This window comes from Camelus bactrianus, chromosome 35 (genome assembly GCF_048773025.1).
Source record: "Camelus bactrianus isolate YW-2024 breed Bactrian camel chromosome 35, ASM4877302v1, whole genome shotgun sequence".
Taxonomy (NCBI): domain Eukaryota; kingdom Metazoa; phylum Chordata; class Mammalia; order Artiodactyla; family Camelidae; genus Camelus; species Camelus bactrianus.
Genome location: NC_133573.1, coordinates 12,779,518 through 12,795,749, shown reverse-complemented (window position 1 = coordinate 12,795,749; position 16,232 = coordinate 12,779,518). Strand labels below are relative to the sequence as shown.

Below are 16,232 nucleotides of genomic sequence, written 5' to 3'. Positions count from 1 at the left end.
CGTTGAAACAATCCTCGGAATGTTGGATTGAATTTATCCGAGAGTATTTGTTTTCTTTGAACACTGCCCGTGGCACGTGGCACGTGGCACGTGGCACGTGGCACGTGGCAGAGACTAGGGTCCCATCGGAAGGCGGCTCCTGACTTTCCTGGGTGAGCTGCAACACAGAATAAGGCCCCTGAAATGGGAGCACCCCCCAAAGGCGAGACCTGGGATGGCCCCCCTCCACCAAAGTCAGAAAGAGCCTCCCGTTCGCCCATCAGGAAGGTGGTCGTGAGAGTCACAGATGCCACTTAGAGAGACAGAAACTGAAGCAGTTTTGTAAGTTCCCACAGGTGGCTGGCTGGCAGAGGCAGGAGTGAGCTGACCCAAAAGTCAGCTCCACACAAGGAAGGTCTTGGTCTCTCGTGTTCGCAGCTCCCTGGGACCTGGAGAAGCGCTAGCACAAAATGAATGTTCACTGTTTGTTGAGTGAATGTTTCACATTTTGGGGGGTAAAGGACTCATTTTTTTCCCCCACCTCCTGAAGATGATAAATGAAGTGAAAAGACCGACTACAATCTAAGAGACTGTATTTGTCATACGTAACAAATAAAGACTTCTTACGAAGAATATCTTAAAAGTCTTCTACCAAGCAATAAAAAAAAATACTGAAAAGACAAACAAATCAAGAGAAAACTGGGCAAAAGAGGTCGACAGGTACATCACAGAGAAATATTATGTAACCAACAAGCATATGGTGTGATGGTCAGCTTTCAAGAAACAAGCTCAAAACCAAGACCACAAAGGAGATGCCGTCTTCACCCATCCCCCCGGCAAAAACCGTCACGTCTAACACCACCAGATGCTGAAGACTATGCAGATGAATGGGCTCCTTCACACGCCAATCATTAGGGCAGAAATTGGTGCAACCATTTTGAGACACAGTTTGGCATTATTTTTTAAAGTTGGATATTGACACATTTTACGATTCATCAGCTCCACACCTAGATAAGAACTCCCGCAAACCCTTGCACATGTCCAGAGACAGCTATCAGAACGTACTTAGCAGCACTGTTCAAAATAGCAAAAAAAAAAAAAAAAAAAAAAGAAACAACACTAGTGACTACTGACAAGGGAACGGTATTTTCAAACAATAGGATGTTATACAGCAGTGACAATGAATGATTCACACAGCATGGCTAATCTTCATAGCAACTGGAGAGCAAGTCTCAGAAGGTTCCACATCCCTTTTATAAAGTTCAACATTGGATGAAACTAAATATACCGTTCAAACATACGAAGGTATTTGATAAAACTACAAACTAAAACATCATGGGAAGGATAAACACAAAATTCAGGATAGTGGTGATTTGGGGCTGGGGTGGAGCATAGGGTTGAGATGAGAGAGTGAAACACAGGTAGAAGTGAGTTATCAATAATGGGTTGGTGGTGAATTCATGAGTGTCCAAAAGAATAAAAAAGAAACATATCTCAACAGGATGCTATTAACATTAATGATGTCTTACGGATTTCCCATTTCAAGAGAATTACTGTGAAATAGATACTTTTCATTTTTCCTAATCTGATTGCCTTCCAGATTTAGAATCATAGAATAATGGTCCAGAAACAGATTCCTTACAAAAAGATGTATATACTGTATATGTATGTATATGCATGGCTGGGACATTGTGCTGTACACCAGAAACTGACACATTGTAACTGACTGCAGTTCAATTAAAAAAAAAGATGGATATTCTGATTCTGGGAAATTGCTACCTGGGATGTACTGTTTCACCTCGCCTGACTTGGAAATGCGATTATTGATCTCTAAATGGAATTTCCAAACCAGCAGCTTTTATTAAACTATGATATACTGTGGAAAGAAGCAGGAAGCAGAGAGCAGGAGGAAGAATAAGGAAAGACAATTTAAAGAACAACCTGAACAGTTACTTTAATGGCCTTTATCCTTCCCCATAAATCAACAAGTCATGTTCCCACCGGCCAGACTGTTACCGAAGAATCTGGATTCATCCCGCTCTTTTTGGAGATGGTTACCAGTGCTCGGACTGGTGCCACGTTATGCATTTGGAAGAATGGTTGCATTATAAAACCCATTCCAAGCTTCCCACTCTTCCAACCATGGAAATAGGGGAGAATGTTTGGGCTGATTTAAAATGCAAAGATGTAGTTCCAGCATCACTGAGGCATCCTCCCACTCAAACGTTCCCCCAGATAAGTCTCAGCCACCTGCCTAATTAAGTTTTGAAGTTAGGTAAGAAAGAATCACTTCTTCTAATAGTAACGTGCATATTGCTCATAGAAGTATGCAGCAGAGAAGACTCAGCCTCCATGGAAGAGGCTCTGGGGCTTCTGTCACCAGAGGTGTGGTGGATAAGATACCCTGAAGGACCCCCTTGACTACAAACCAAAATACTAGACTGACTGCTGAAACACACCCCACTGATTTCAATGCATTACCGAGCTGGCACTAAATTAAGGAATGCGCAGAATCCCACCAAAAAATGAAAACAGGCATTCTGGCTGGTAGTCTAGCATCAAATTCCACTTATGCCCTGAAGGTGTGTGGCCAAACCCTGGAGACACTGAGTCTCTGCTTTGGTAACTGCCTAGGGTTCTGTGGACAGAAGGTCAAGGGGAGGGCTGCCCAAGGGGGAATCTAATGGGAGCCCCATAATCATCTGGAACCCTCTGGGCCACAGTCCTGAGGTGAGGATGGGTGAGAAGCAAAAGCTGATATTCTGAAGGGGACAGAAAGGAAACTTGTCTCCACTTTGAACAGAAGGTGGGGAAAAATAAATGTCCCTCCTCCCATTGAGAATTTGTAACCACAAGCCAGCAGTCTAAATTCACACTCCCTGGGTGGTACGGAGAACTCAGGTTGAAATTTTAATTTAAAATGGTCCAGGGTTGGTGACTCCGAGAAGCAAGGGAAGATCCTCTCCAGGGGAGCTCAGCGTCCAACTCGGTGTCGAGGAAGTTCAGCACAGATAAGTTACCAAAACAATCAGGCAAAATTCACAAAACACTCAAGGAAAGAAGACATTGCAGGTGGAATTCACCAGAAACACCACAAGAAGGAAACAAATCTCTCCCCGTGCTTCAGCTATTGAAACTATGTAGCCCAGAATCACTTGCTCAGTATGTTCAATGTGAATATAATAAATGCAGTGAACTGCCTTGATAGCAGATTAGACACAGCTGATTCAAGAGGAAAAGGCAAACGGCAGATAAACCCAAAGAAATGAGTGAGATCTGGAGGGAAGCGTCCCAGCCGGGAAACGTGGCAGAGAGGTAAGGGGCAGGGGGGTAGCGCTAGAGAGGGTCCAGTGTATTCCGAGTTCCAGAGGGCGGTAACCGGAGGCAGAAGCAGCTCTGTTCACACAGACGATGTCTGGAGCTGTTGAAAGACACCCGTCCTCAGAGGCAGTAAGCCCGATGCTTCCCAACCAGGATGAAGTTTTGAAAAAATCACAGGGAAACCAAAGAAATACAGAAGGTCCTAAAAGCAGCCAGAGCCGGAAAAAAGACAGGTCACTTAGCCAAGACGTACAATTAGGTGCCGATTTTCGAGCGGCGCTAACTGCAGAGCAGGGCAAGGCTGCCCGACTGTTATCAGCAGGGAGCGCTTTCCTGAACTTGAACTTCGTAAACGGGATCACAGGGTATACAATCTTTTGTTTCTGTTTCTTTCTCTCAACCTATGTCTGTGAGGTCCGTCCATCCTGTTACATCCAGAAGTAGTTCTGTTTTGCATTGATCTGGAGAATTCCATTTTACGAACAGACTCTAATTGACGATATTCATTGTATTGTATATTCAACTTTGTATTCACCTTCGGATGGACATGAGTGGTGTCCAGCTTTTTGCTATAATTATGAATAAAGCTGCCATCACTCTGTTCTTTTTTTTTTTTTTTTAATGTTTGTTGTAATATGTCTCCTGCAATGAGGTGAAGGTTCCCTATGGAAAACGGACAAAGATCCAAATCTTAACCAAACACCGAGCTTGTAAAATTGTCTGGATTTCCACAGCCAGAAAGTTTAAACCCTTCATTAAAAGACTTCGTTGCATTTCTGCTATGGTTTTTAATGAGTAATCTTTTAATATCGTTTCCTTTGAAAAAATTTCCCTTGAAGGGTTTTGGCAAAAGCTAACTAACAGGTTTTGCCCCCATATGATTCCAGTTCCCGTTAGCTGGATGTGTGTGAAAAAAAATCAGGCCTTGTTCACTGGCCTGATCAGGCCACATTAAAAAAAAAAAACACTTCAACTTGAGGTCCTTCTGAAAGCAAATTTTTAAAAGGGTGCCACAGGTATGGGGAGAATGTGGTTGGCACCTGCTGGTTACGGAGAAAAAAGATGTCATAATCCTTTTAAGTTTAGATAGTTTCTAAATATCCAGTTTTTTGTAAAACCTCTACTACATGTTTTGTTCCGTTTGCCAGTCACTGCTGGTTGCCTGGGGTTTCCCTTCATCAGGTTCTCAAAGTGTAGTTCACTTGTCAATAGTGAGAACCTAAGTGGGCGTCCACCGGCCAGGCTCTGCCCTCCAGCCCCGGAAAGGCCACCTGTGCCGCCCCCGGGAAGAGAAAGCAGGCGTAGGGGGCAGAGACCCAGCCAGGGGCTTACTTGTCAGTGCAAAGTGCCCATCTGTCCCTCTCCCCACCTTACGCCGGCCTGGGTGGACCGAGCGAGACCTGGACTTATCTCTAAAAATAACCCCCGAGTCACTAAGCCTAAACTTCCCTTCTTTAAGGGGCTGGAAATGTGAAACAGCAGAGCTTTGCAATAGGAGGTGGACGGGGCTGGCCTGTTTAAGTAGATGAAGGGAAAGACGTCAGAGTTTATAAGGCAACTCTAATAACTAGTGGCTTCATCAAAACCCGAACTGCCTGGAGTTAAACAAGCTACCGGGGCTCAGAGACCATCCTGAATGCTGATGTGCAAATGAACCACTCCAAGTCTCTTTTTTTTTTTTTTTTTTTTGTCCCTAAAACTGTCTACCTACTAGAAGGAAAGAGAGAGGGAGAGATGGAGAGAGAGAAAAAAATCTACACACAGATGTTTCTCAAATGTTCATGCCTTTTAACTTTATTGTGTGTGTGGTTCCAAGGAGTTTCTGAAGTTGGGGGTGGTGGGGGTGTAAAGACTGCTGAAAAACACAGGGCAACTGAGCCTTCTCAGAACTTGCGAACTTGCACTGAGTTGGAAAGGAAGGGAGAAAGGTTTTAGGGAATGAGGCTCTGAGCAGCCTGGAAGGTGAAGGGGGCGTTGCAGGCGGGGGGTCAGAGGAGGGCAAGCTTGGTCCCTTGTCTCCATCTCATACCTGGAAGGCCTTCCCCATGGACAGAAGGCCCCAGGGCTGTCCTGCTGGGTTTGAGCCCTGGTTCTGCCCTTACTTGGCTGGAGAACGCAGGGGAGGCTGCTCAGCTTTTGCGTGTGTACATTTGGGGCAAGGATAGTGCCCATTTCATATGGACTTTTGTGGATTGAGAGAGAGCATGTAAAACACTCAGCACGCTTCCTGGGGCATTGTAAGTGCTCAGTTAAGGCTCGCTATTTGACCCTTTTTATACCCATTTCAGTAAATGTTTGGGATTCCCTTTGCTATGGTCTGAATGTCTGGGTCCCTCTCCCCAAATTCATATACTGAAATCTTAGCCCTCAAGGTGATGGCATTAGGAGGTGGGGCCTTGGAAGGTGAGTAGGTCATGAAGGTGGAGCCCTTATGAATGGGATTAGTGCTCTTGTAAAAGGGACCCCAGAGGGCCCCCTCCCTCTTCTGTCATGTTAGCAGAAGTTGTTAGTTGGAAACCTGGAATAGAGGAGCCCTCACCAGAAGCCAACCCTGCTGGCACCTTGATCTTGGACCTCCAGCCTCCAGAACTGTGAGAAAGAACTGTCTGTTGTTTACAAGCCACTCAGTCTGTGGTATTTTGTTATGCAGCCCGAACGGACAGAGATACCCTTCAAAACCAACATGATCAACCTTGCCTGCACTTTTCATAGCTTCCTATGCGAGGCCAGTCCTTGATCTGCATCAAGCTGTCCTCTCACCATCCTTCAGCCCTTCTCTGCACACGAGCCAACTCCCGAACTAGTATGTCAATGTGCTGATTATCCCTCAGGTACCCCCACAACGTGCCCATCAGTTCTCAATTAAAATGACCAGGGAATCAACACTGGAATAAGGTAAGAAGTAAAGGCAAGTCAATACGAGTCAAACATTTCCAGGTTGTAGCATCATCCACATCATCAAGGGCTCATGGTAAGTGAAAATCTCAAGAAACAGGTCAAAGTCCTAAAGAGAGAGGTTCTACTTCATATACAGTATAGACTACAAATCTAAAGGTCATAGTATAAAATAATCACTCCTATTTAGAAAAGAACCCCATGTATGGCATGTTTTAGGGGAAGTTCCTGACAAGCACACAACTTTATAGCTGCTTGAGGAACTCTTCAAAATGGGAGTTGACGTATAAGTCCAACAGTACTGGCTGCACTGTACAAAGAATAGCATTGTACGTAAAAGTAGCCTGGAAAATGTCAATGATATATGCACGCTATTGAAGACCAGCACATCTCCTTACTTTTATTTAGGAAGCTAAAACTGGAGGTTTTTAGCATTAATAAAGGAGGAAGAGTAACCATAGAAACACAGCATTTATCTTATTTCCATGGTAAGGAAAGCAACTCCTTCCACGGAATGCTTTGAGGTGTTCTGGCAAGTGCTTCTGACTGAAGATCTCACTCCTAAAGATCTCTTGGAACTATTTCAAGCAACGGGAATTCTCTAAAAATAAGAGGGAAGCCGTTCAATAATAAAGGCAAGATTTTGATGAAAAGTTAAGGATACTTACTATAAAGACATGCAAAAAATGTGATGGCAACAGACCAAACCACCCAGTAGTAAAGAGGGAGGGCAGCAAAAGACAAAATCAATGTTCTGACTGCAATAAAAAGGAAAAACTGACAGGTATGGAAAGCCTACTCTTTGCCAAGCACTTGTTACACTTCATTGCATTTAATCCTCATGATCAGCCTGGAAGTATATATACATATGTATTTATTTGTGTCTTTCTTATTGCTTAAGCCATACAGTCATCCCTCATATCTGCAGGGGACTGGTTTCAGGACCCCCCACGGGTACCAAAATCCAAGGATGCTCAGGTCCCTTGTATAAAATGGCATAGTATTTGCATATAACCTACGTACATCCTCCCTGTGTACTTTAAATCATCTCTAGATTACAGATACTATCTAATATAATGGAAATGCTATGTAAATATTTGCAAATACTATGTAAATAGTTGATGGAGTATAGTAAATTCAACTGCATTTTTACTATTTTATCTCCTTCTCCTCTCTCTCAATATATGATAGTTTTACCATTAATTTTCCCCTCTCCTTTGGTTTCCTTTTAAAATTAAAACACCATATCTAAACTTCTATTTCCTGTTCCATCCATTTCCAACAGTGTATCCTGATCCCTTACTTTGCAATATGAGAATATTGTTGCCTCCACACTTTTCTACAATTTCTAATTTTTACTTTTAAAAATATTTAAAATTGAAATCTAGTCGATTTACAATGTTGCATTAGTTGCTGGTGTACAGCGTAGTGATTCCTTTAACTTCTACTTTTGATAGACTTTTTTACATTGTCAAAACTGATGTTATGTACATTTTGCCTCTACTGATAGTTAAATATTTTGAGGTCTGCCTATAGATTAATTCTAATATTGGAAATCAATAAACAGTGTTTATCATGGTCATATAATCATTTTTTTTTATTCAGGGTCCAATTCTTTCTCTCTTGTTCCAAGGTAACAGTACCATTTGCTTTAAAAGAGAATATGCTAGCATCATGTAAGGTCAAACGTACTTTTTCTTAATTCTATCAGTTGCTCAAAATAATAATAAATGTTCTATAGAATTCACTTGTGATGCCATATGGACATAGAGTTTTGTTTGTGGGTAAGTTTTTAATTACAGATTTAATATCTTTAGTAATTAGAGGACTATTCTGATTTTTTGTTTCTTCTTAATATGAGTTTTGAAAAGCTGTGTTTATAGAAATTTGTCCATTTTATCTCAATTTTCACCTTTTTGGCATAAAATTTTTTCACAATATCCTGAAATATCTTTAGTGATGTCTCCTTTTTCATTATAATAACGGCTAGTGTCTATTTTCTAAATCAATCTTGCTTTTATCAACTTAATCTTTTAAAAAGGGAAATTGCTGGATGCCAGTGTTTAAGTCTATTTTACTTTTTTTCAAAGTGATTTTTACCAATTTACACATCCACCAGCAGTATATAAGAGTTCCAGTTGGTCCACATCCCTGCCAAAACCTGGAGTCATCAGTCCTTTTTTTTTCAGCCATGCAGGAGGGTGTGCAATGGTATCTTATTATTTGAATTTGCATTTATCTGATAACTAATCATTTTGAACACCTCTTCATGTGTTTATTTGTCACTTGGGTGTCTTCTTTTGTGAAGTATCCATCTGTATAGTTTGCCCATTTCCTTACTGATTATCCTTCTTTGTAAAAGTTTTTGTTTTTTACATATTTCATATGTTTTTACACATTTACATGTGTGTTCTTTTTAGATTATCTGTATTGCAAAAATCACCCCTCATCTACTTAGCTTGCCTTTTCACTCTCTTGATGTTGTCATCAGGTCAACCAGTTTCTTAATTTTTAGTTCTGTTTAGCAATTATCATTATTTATTTGTTTATCCTGTCCTATTTATCCATTATGTTTAGTCCTTCTTAAAAATCTTTTCCCATCCCAAAAGCATGAAGATACTTTCCTGTGATTTATTCCAGAAGTTTATTTGGCTTGTCTTCCATATTTACTTATACAGTCCTCCTAGAATTTATCTAGTGTATGATTTCTTTTTTTCAATGTGGATATTCAATTGGTCCAGCACCACTAGTTGAAAAGACCATCTTTTTCTCATTGCACATCATTATCATCTTTGTCATTTAATCAAATGACTATATATTTGGGTCTCTTTGTGTACTTTCTGTTACGTTTCATTTCTCAGTTTGTCTCTCCTTGTGCATGTGGCACATTGACTTTATTACAGTAATTTCATAATTAGTTCCAATGTATGATAGCATAAGTTCTTCAAATTAGCTTTTCTTCAAAATTACTTTGGCTATTTCTGGACTTTTGTATTTTCACATAAATTTCAGAATCAGCTTGTTGAGTTTCACCGCCCCCCCAAAAAGAACTGCTGAAATTTTGATTGAGTCTGCATTTACTCTATAAATCAACTTGCGGAGACTTGCTATCTTAACAATTTTAGTCTTGCAATCTATGACCATGGTGTAAATCTCCACTTATTTAGGTATTTTTACTTTATTTCCATGATGTTTTGTAATTTTATACATAGAAGTTTTGCACATTTTTCGTTAGATAGATGTTTGATATTTTTGATGCTCCTATAAATGGTATACTTAATTTTTCATCTTGAATTCTTTATTGCTAATATACATAAAGATTTTTGTATTAGTCTTTTATCTCGTGTCCTTACTAGGTTAACTTATACATGATAATAGCTTGTAGATTATTTCAAACAGTCTATGTAGAATGACTGTTTTATTCCTTCTTTTCTAATCATTCTACTTTTTTCTTGCTTTATCGTACTGGCTATGACCTCTATTACAATGTTAAATAAAATGGTGACATTAGGTATCTTTGTCTCACTGCTGATCTAAGGAGGAAAACTTCTGATATACCAAAATTAAGTACGATGCTTACTCTAAGTTTTTTGAACATACTTGTTATGGAACAAATTAAGGAACTTTCCTTCTATATCCACTTTGGTAAATTCTTTCCTTTTTAATCGTTACTGGGGTTTGAAGTTTCTCAAAAGCTTTTTCTGAATCTGACATGGTAATCAATTTTTATCCTTTATTCAGTTAATATGGTGAATTGCATTTTATTGATTTTTACAATGTTAAATCAACCCTGCATTGCTGGAATAAATCCAGCTTCCTGTGATGTGTTTTTGGTTTTGTTTTTATAAATTGCTGGATTCAGTTTGCTGATGTTTTGCTTAGGATCGTGTGTCTATGTTCACTAGAAAAGCCAGCCTGTAATCCTCTTTCCTCGTGCTATTCTTGCCGGGCTTCAGTATCAAGACTATGCCGGTCTCTTAAAAATGAATTGGGATGTATTTTCCTCTTTTTCTATTCTTGGGAAGTTGTAAATTTCTTGCCTAAATTTATTTCCAGCAACTCTTCTTATCGTTTAAATGTCTGTATGAACTGTAGTGACTTCCTTTTTTTGACTCCTGATGCTGATTATGGGGGGGGGGCTCTCTTTTTTCAGTCTTCAAAGAACTGACTTGCAGAGAACCACATTTCAGCCTTGTTGATTTTTCTCTATTGTACTGAGGGTTACTATTTTATTAATTTCTGCTCTTATCTTTCTTATTTCCTTCCGTCTACATTCTTGGGTTTAATTTGCTGGAAGTTTTTTTTTTCCCCTCTCATTTTGAACTGGATAGTGAGATTGTTGTTTTTTAAGCTTTCTTCTTGAACATATGGATTTGATGGTTATCCATTTTTCTGTAAGCACAGCATTTGTGGCATTCAACATATTTAGATATGCCATATTTTTATTTTCATTTAGTGCAAAGTATCATTTTGCTCCACTGGGATTTCTTTTCTGACCCAAGGTTTATTTTAAAATGAATTGCTCAACTTCCAAGTATTTGACGATTTTCCAGCGATTATTTTTGCTTGTTTTCTTTTTAGTTTAATTCCACTTTGTAAGAGAACATGATTTCAACCCTTTCAAATTTGTTGGGCCTTATGACCTAGCAAATTATCAATTTTGGTAAAATCTGGCATATGTGACTTGAGAAAAAGCATATTTTACCCTTGTAAGGTGCATTGTTAATTAGGTTAGTTTTGTTCATCACATCATTCACATTTCCTAATCCTCTTCAGTTATATATAATCAATTATAAAACACATCTATTTACAGTTTAATTTACATTATTATTTTGTCAGTTTTTGAATTTCCATTTGATATATTTTTTAAGGGTCTAGTACTCTGGTAAAAATTCTTTATTTTGATTTCAATGTTTTTTAACATAATAATCTCCATTACTTTTAAGTACTTGTCTGATCAATATCTGAGTCATGAATGCGTCCATGTAGTATTTTATTTAACGTTAGACATTGAGATTTTTAAAATGTATGGCCTCGGACTCTATTCTTTTTCTTCAAAGAGGCTTTCCCTTACCCTCTGTGAGGCATCTAAAATGGGATCAGATGCGTTCAACCCAGTCGGGAATTGAGTCGACCTGAGGTGGAGTTGGGACTTTTACAAGGCTTGGTTTACCCATAGGCTGGGTGTAGCCTCCAGGGAGTCCGAGTGACTTTCTGTGGGACCCCCTTCCCTTTTTGGCAGACTCTGAAAACCAAGTTCTGTTTCCCAAGCATCATGAGACTCTTGACAATTCCACCCTGTGTTTCATTGTTTTCTGCCTGGTTTCCTAGACTTTGCCCTGAACAGCTTAAGATCTGTTACGTACAGAGGAAAAAATGATGCCAAATGCTGAGCTTTCCTCAATAACTCTTTTCTCTGGTCCCTCAAGTCCTGGCTGCTTTGGTGGGAATATGGGTCAGTTACAGAGGCCAAATCCACTCTATGGTTTGAAAAGAAAACCCAAAATGTTTAGGATGATTTTCCATTTATTAATGCTCTTCCTGTTGCATCATTACAAAGATCAGCAAACTCAAGGTCCTTTTTATTTAACACCACAATTCCTAGAATATAGGCGGTTTAGTGTTTCTTTCAGAAATCTCATTTAGTAGAGATCTAGATCTTTGCCACTATGAATTTCACTGGACTATCCACTGTCAGGCAAACTGTGAACTTGGGATTTAAAATCATTGTACTAAGTTGCTTTCTTTTCATCGATTATTTGTGGCCAACTCACTCCCTATTAATCCCCACTGAGTTACATGGCTTTAGAGGTGCTTGATCAAAATTGGAAACAAAAGCCTTGGAGTGGCTGTACATTTTCCCAAAGTCAATTATTTCATGAGTCTAATTCCATCCAAATTTATTTTGGAAAAAAATGTCTTTTTAAAATAAGCTTTAAAATAATCACAAGGGGAAAATAGTTTTTAAGCAATCCCTTCTTGTGAATTAAAAACTCAAGTCAAAACTTGGCGATCAATCAGAGGCTGTGATTTTTCTATCTGGAGAGTTGGTAATATTTGTTAAAAAGTGGAATATACAAGAGATTCAGGATTTTTAAAAAAATCAACACATTCTGAAATACAGCTCAGCAGGGAGCAGATTCTGAGCTAAGATTTTTTAAGACCTTTATGATATGACTTTTCAAGTTTATTATGAAGCCACTTTTTAAAAATCTAAACATTTCATCAACAGTCTCAGTGAATTTCAATGTATTGATAAGTCATAGACTGTTTTTGTTCTTCTGGGTCCTATCACACAAAATTGTTTTAGAGCGAAAATTGATAGAAATCCAATGTGGCTGGGTAATAAATGAACTCATTATATTGAAGGTGAATACATGCCTTCATTTAGAATACATAATTTAAACCAAACATGACGCTATGAAAATTAACATTTGTTTTTCCTCAATATTGGGACCCAGAGTAGGACTCTCCACTCTTATTTTCCGGTTACAATAACTCGAATAGATACTGATGTGGCCTATTATCTCAGCAATAATGCATATTACAACAAGCCATTATTTATTAGCAGTAGAATGTTTCCCCAGGGCTTAATTTAGAATGCCTAAAATGAGATAACAAAAATCTCAGTCTTGGAAGTGATCCTCTGTGTAGTTACTGTTTGCGGACACTTTTATGTCTTCACAGCAGTTTAAGATCCTTAATTGGCTGGGTCTTTGAAATGAAGGCATATGGTGCAGTACCAAGATCTTGGAAGGCTGACGTGAACGAACATGTGCAGAATCGGAAGCCAGGCTTCTTGGAATGGTTGGTAGGTTTTAGTTCAGAAGTAGAAGTGTTCACTGTCTGTGGCAACGTAGTTTGGTGCAGCCACTATGGAAAACAGTACGGAGATTCTTTAAACAACTAAAAATAGACTGAACATGTAATGCAGCAATCCCACTCCCAAGCATATAACCAGAGGAAACTCTAATTCGAAATGCACCTCCAATGTTCACAGCAGCACTATTTACAGTAGCCAAAACATGGGAGCAACCTAAATATCCATCCACAGATGACTGGATAAAGAAGTTGTTCCACACACAATAGAATACTACTAAGCCATGAAAAAGAGTAAAATAATATCATTTGCAATAACATGGATGGACCTGGAGAATGTCATACTAAGTGAAGTAAGCCAAAAAGAGAAAGACAAAATACCATATGATATAATTTATATGTGGAATCTAAAAAAAATGACACAAATGAACATATTTATAAAACAGAAACAGACTCCCAGACATAGAAAACGAACTTACAGTTCCCAAAGGGGAAGCAGGGAGGAGGGAAGGATAAATTGGGAGTTTGGGATTATCAGATACAAATTACTATATATAAAATTGTATATACTATATATAAACAACAAGAAACTACTGTACAGCACAGGGAACTATATTCAATACTTCATAATACCTATAATGAAAAAGAATATGAAAAAGAACATATACATGTGAATCACTATGCTATACATAATTAACACAACACTGTAAACCAACTATACTTCAATTTAAAAAAAGAAGTCGATGAGTTCATTTCTTGCATGCTCCGTGGTACCCCTGGGACGTCTGGACGTCCTGCTGCCTTAGCAGCTTTCGCCCACGCCCCAGGATTCTACAGGCAGATAAGAAAGGCTGGGCTTGGATGCGTTAGTTAATCCTCCCAACTTTGCTCTTTCATGATCAGGGCACAAACGTCAGGTCTAGTCAGACGGAGTTGGGGTGGGGGAAGTCATGGTGCAAAACCTGGCTGATCCCATGGGTTAGGGCAGGTTGTCCTGGAAGATGTCAGCACTGAGTGAGCTAAATCTACTTTAGACTTGACGAGCAACAGAGGGATCTGATTCCTGCAAATTCTTGTGGCAGCAAGGCAAGCTTCCAGTCCCGAAAAGGCAGAGGCAGGCAGGAGGTCAAGGATGCAGGGGTAAGATAAGGATGCAGGTCTGGAACTTCTGAGTCACAGGTGTGGCCTCATCGAAAAAACCCTGTGAAGAATCCACTTACCAGACTCGGGAGTGCAAGATCGGAGGGAATTGGAGCCAGGCTGGCCCAATGCTGAAGCCCCAGCATGATACCTGAGTGCCTCCTACAGAAACAGAACTGATCATGGAGCCTGGGGCAGGGCTGGGTCTCCGGGGTGTCACTAAGTGGTCCCAGCTGTGGGACATGGGGCTTTAAGAGCAGGAAATTCCTTGGTCATGGCATCCTTCTTTATTCTAGCGAGCTTTTCTGTGGACTTCTTTATTCCTTTCCAGGACTCTGAATTTTGGAGATTAATCAAGTTCTAGAGGCAGTTTTTGACGTGATTACCAGGTACGTTCTCGTGACCCCTACCAGATGCTCAGCAGAGGACCAGGTATCCCCTTCAGGGCGTGGCTGCAGGTATGCCTAGGTCTTACAGATGGCCCGGGGGCTTTTATTCCCCACTCTGGGCTGCCTTTCAATCTGCTGACCAAGGACAGTCATGACTGGAAGTCCCCCATGACTGAACTAAAATCCTCAGGCTTCCAAACACTGAAATAAATTTCCTTAATGGAACTGTTGGCTAAGGGAGAAAGCATCTATAGAATTCTTGCTCATACTGCTATCCAAAGCTCTCTTCTCTGATTCCAAACTCCAGGCTCTCAGTAGATTGCTTCATTATTTGGAAAGCTGTGGAACCAGCAGGTGGTCAGCTCAGCCCAGTCTAAGCACGCTGCAGCCCAATCCTGCCCATGTCCACACACATCTATGCCTTAGCCGACCTGTCCCTTCAGGACCACTCGCTCAGCTCAACACATCCTCTCTCTCTCTAATTTTATTTTTTATTGAAGTGTAGTTGATTTACAATGGTAGTTTCAGGTGTGCAGCAAAGCAATTTAGTTATACATATACATATATATTTTCTTTTCAGATTCTTTTCCATCATAGGCTATTACAAGAAATTGAATCCAGTTCCCTGTGCTCTATAGTAGGTCCTTGTTGTTTATCTGTTTTATATACAGTAGTGTGTTTCTGTTAATCCCAAACTCCTAATTTATCCCTCCCCTGCCCTTTCCCCTTTGGTAACCATAGTTTGTTTTCTAGGTCTGTGAGTCTATTTTTGGTTTGTAAATAAAATTTGTATCATTTTTTTACATTCTCTGTCTAGCTTATCTGGAGAAAACTGTAATTTGAAAAGACACATGCATCCCAACGTCTGCAGCAGTTCTATTTACAATAGCCAAGACATGGAAACAACCTAACTGTTCATTGACAGATGACTGGATAAAGAAGATGTGGTATATATATACACACACACACACACACACACACACACACACACACACACAATGGAATACTACTCAGCCATAAAAAGCATGAAATCCTGCCATTTGCAGCAACATGGATGGACCTGGAGATGATTATATTAAGTGAAGCCAGTTAGAGAAAGACAAATATCACATTGATAGCATTTATATGTGGAATCTAAAAAAAAAATGATACAAATTTCAACACATCCTCTCTTGCCCAGCCTCCTTAGTCCAGGATATCAGAGTGGTGACTTGGAAAGAAGAGGTACAAGCAAGCTAGGAGAGTCTGGGACCCAGTGAAAGAGGACCTGCATGGCAGAGAAGCATGTTCGTGTGAACTGGTGGGGACAGCCGTGGGGGCTCAGCTGTGAGTGAAGAGACATCCAGCAAAGGAGCAAGCTGATGTTCAGAAGACAGACCCACAAGGAGCACAGTGTAGGGGCAAGGATGGTCTTCAGGGCTTCGCAAACCCTACACGGAGTTTCAGTGCCTCCATTGACTCTCCATTAATTCATCCATCCAACGTGTACTACAGCCTGCCACATGCCCTGGTGCTGCCCTGGACGTGTGCCAGGCCCAGGTTCTGACAGCAGAGCGGGCTTCCTGAGCAGAAGTCAGAAGAGGACGCAGTAAGGAAATTGCTATTTAAGTATTCACCACGTGCTGGGCACTTTCAGACTGAGCAGTTCGTTGACTCCTCAGAACGATCCTGTGGGTATGACTCTCCCTA

At 40.2% G+C, this 16,232-nt stretch overlaps 2 long non-coding RNA genes across 3 annotated transcripts in view; both read right to left on the bottom strand.

The window, feature by feature from the left end:
• The window catches only part of LOC123617984 (uncharacterized), a 103,693-nt gene that overhangs the window by 28,710 nt on the left and 58,751 nt on the right, over positions 1–16,232 (bottom strand). The gene's annotated exons all lie outside the window — the stretch shown is intronic.
• Positions 7,077–16,232, bottom strand: part of LOC123617933 (uncharacterized) — a 66,758-nt gene continuing 57,602 nt past the window's right edge. For both annotated transcript variants that reach the window (XR_012504124.1, XR_012504125.1), the window contains exon 3: positions 7,077–13,068. This is a non-coding gene — a long non-coding RNA (uncharacterized LOC123617933). The remainder of the gene's footprint in view (positions 13,069–16,232) is intronic.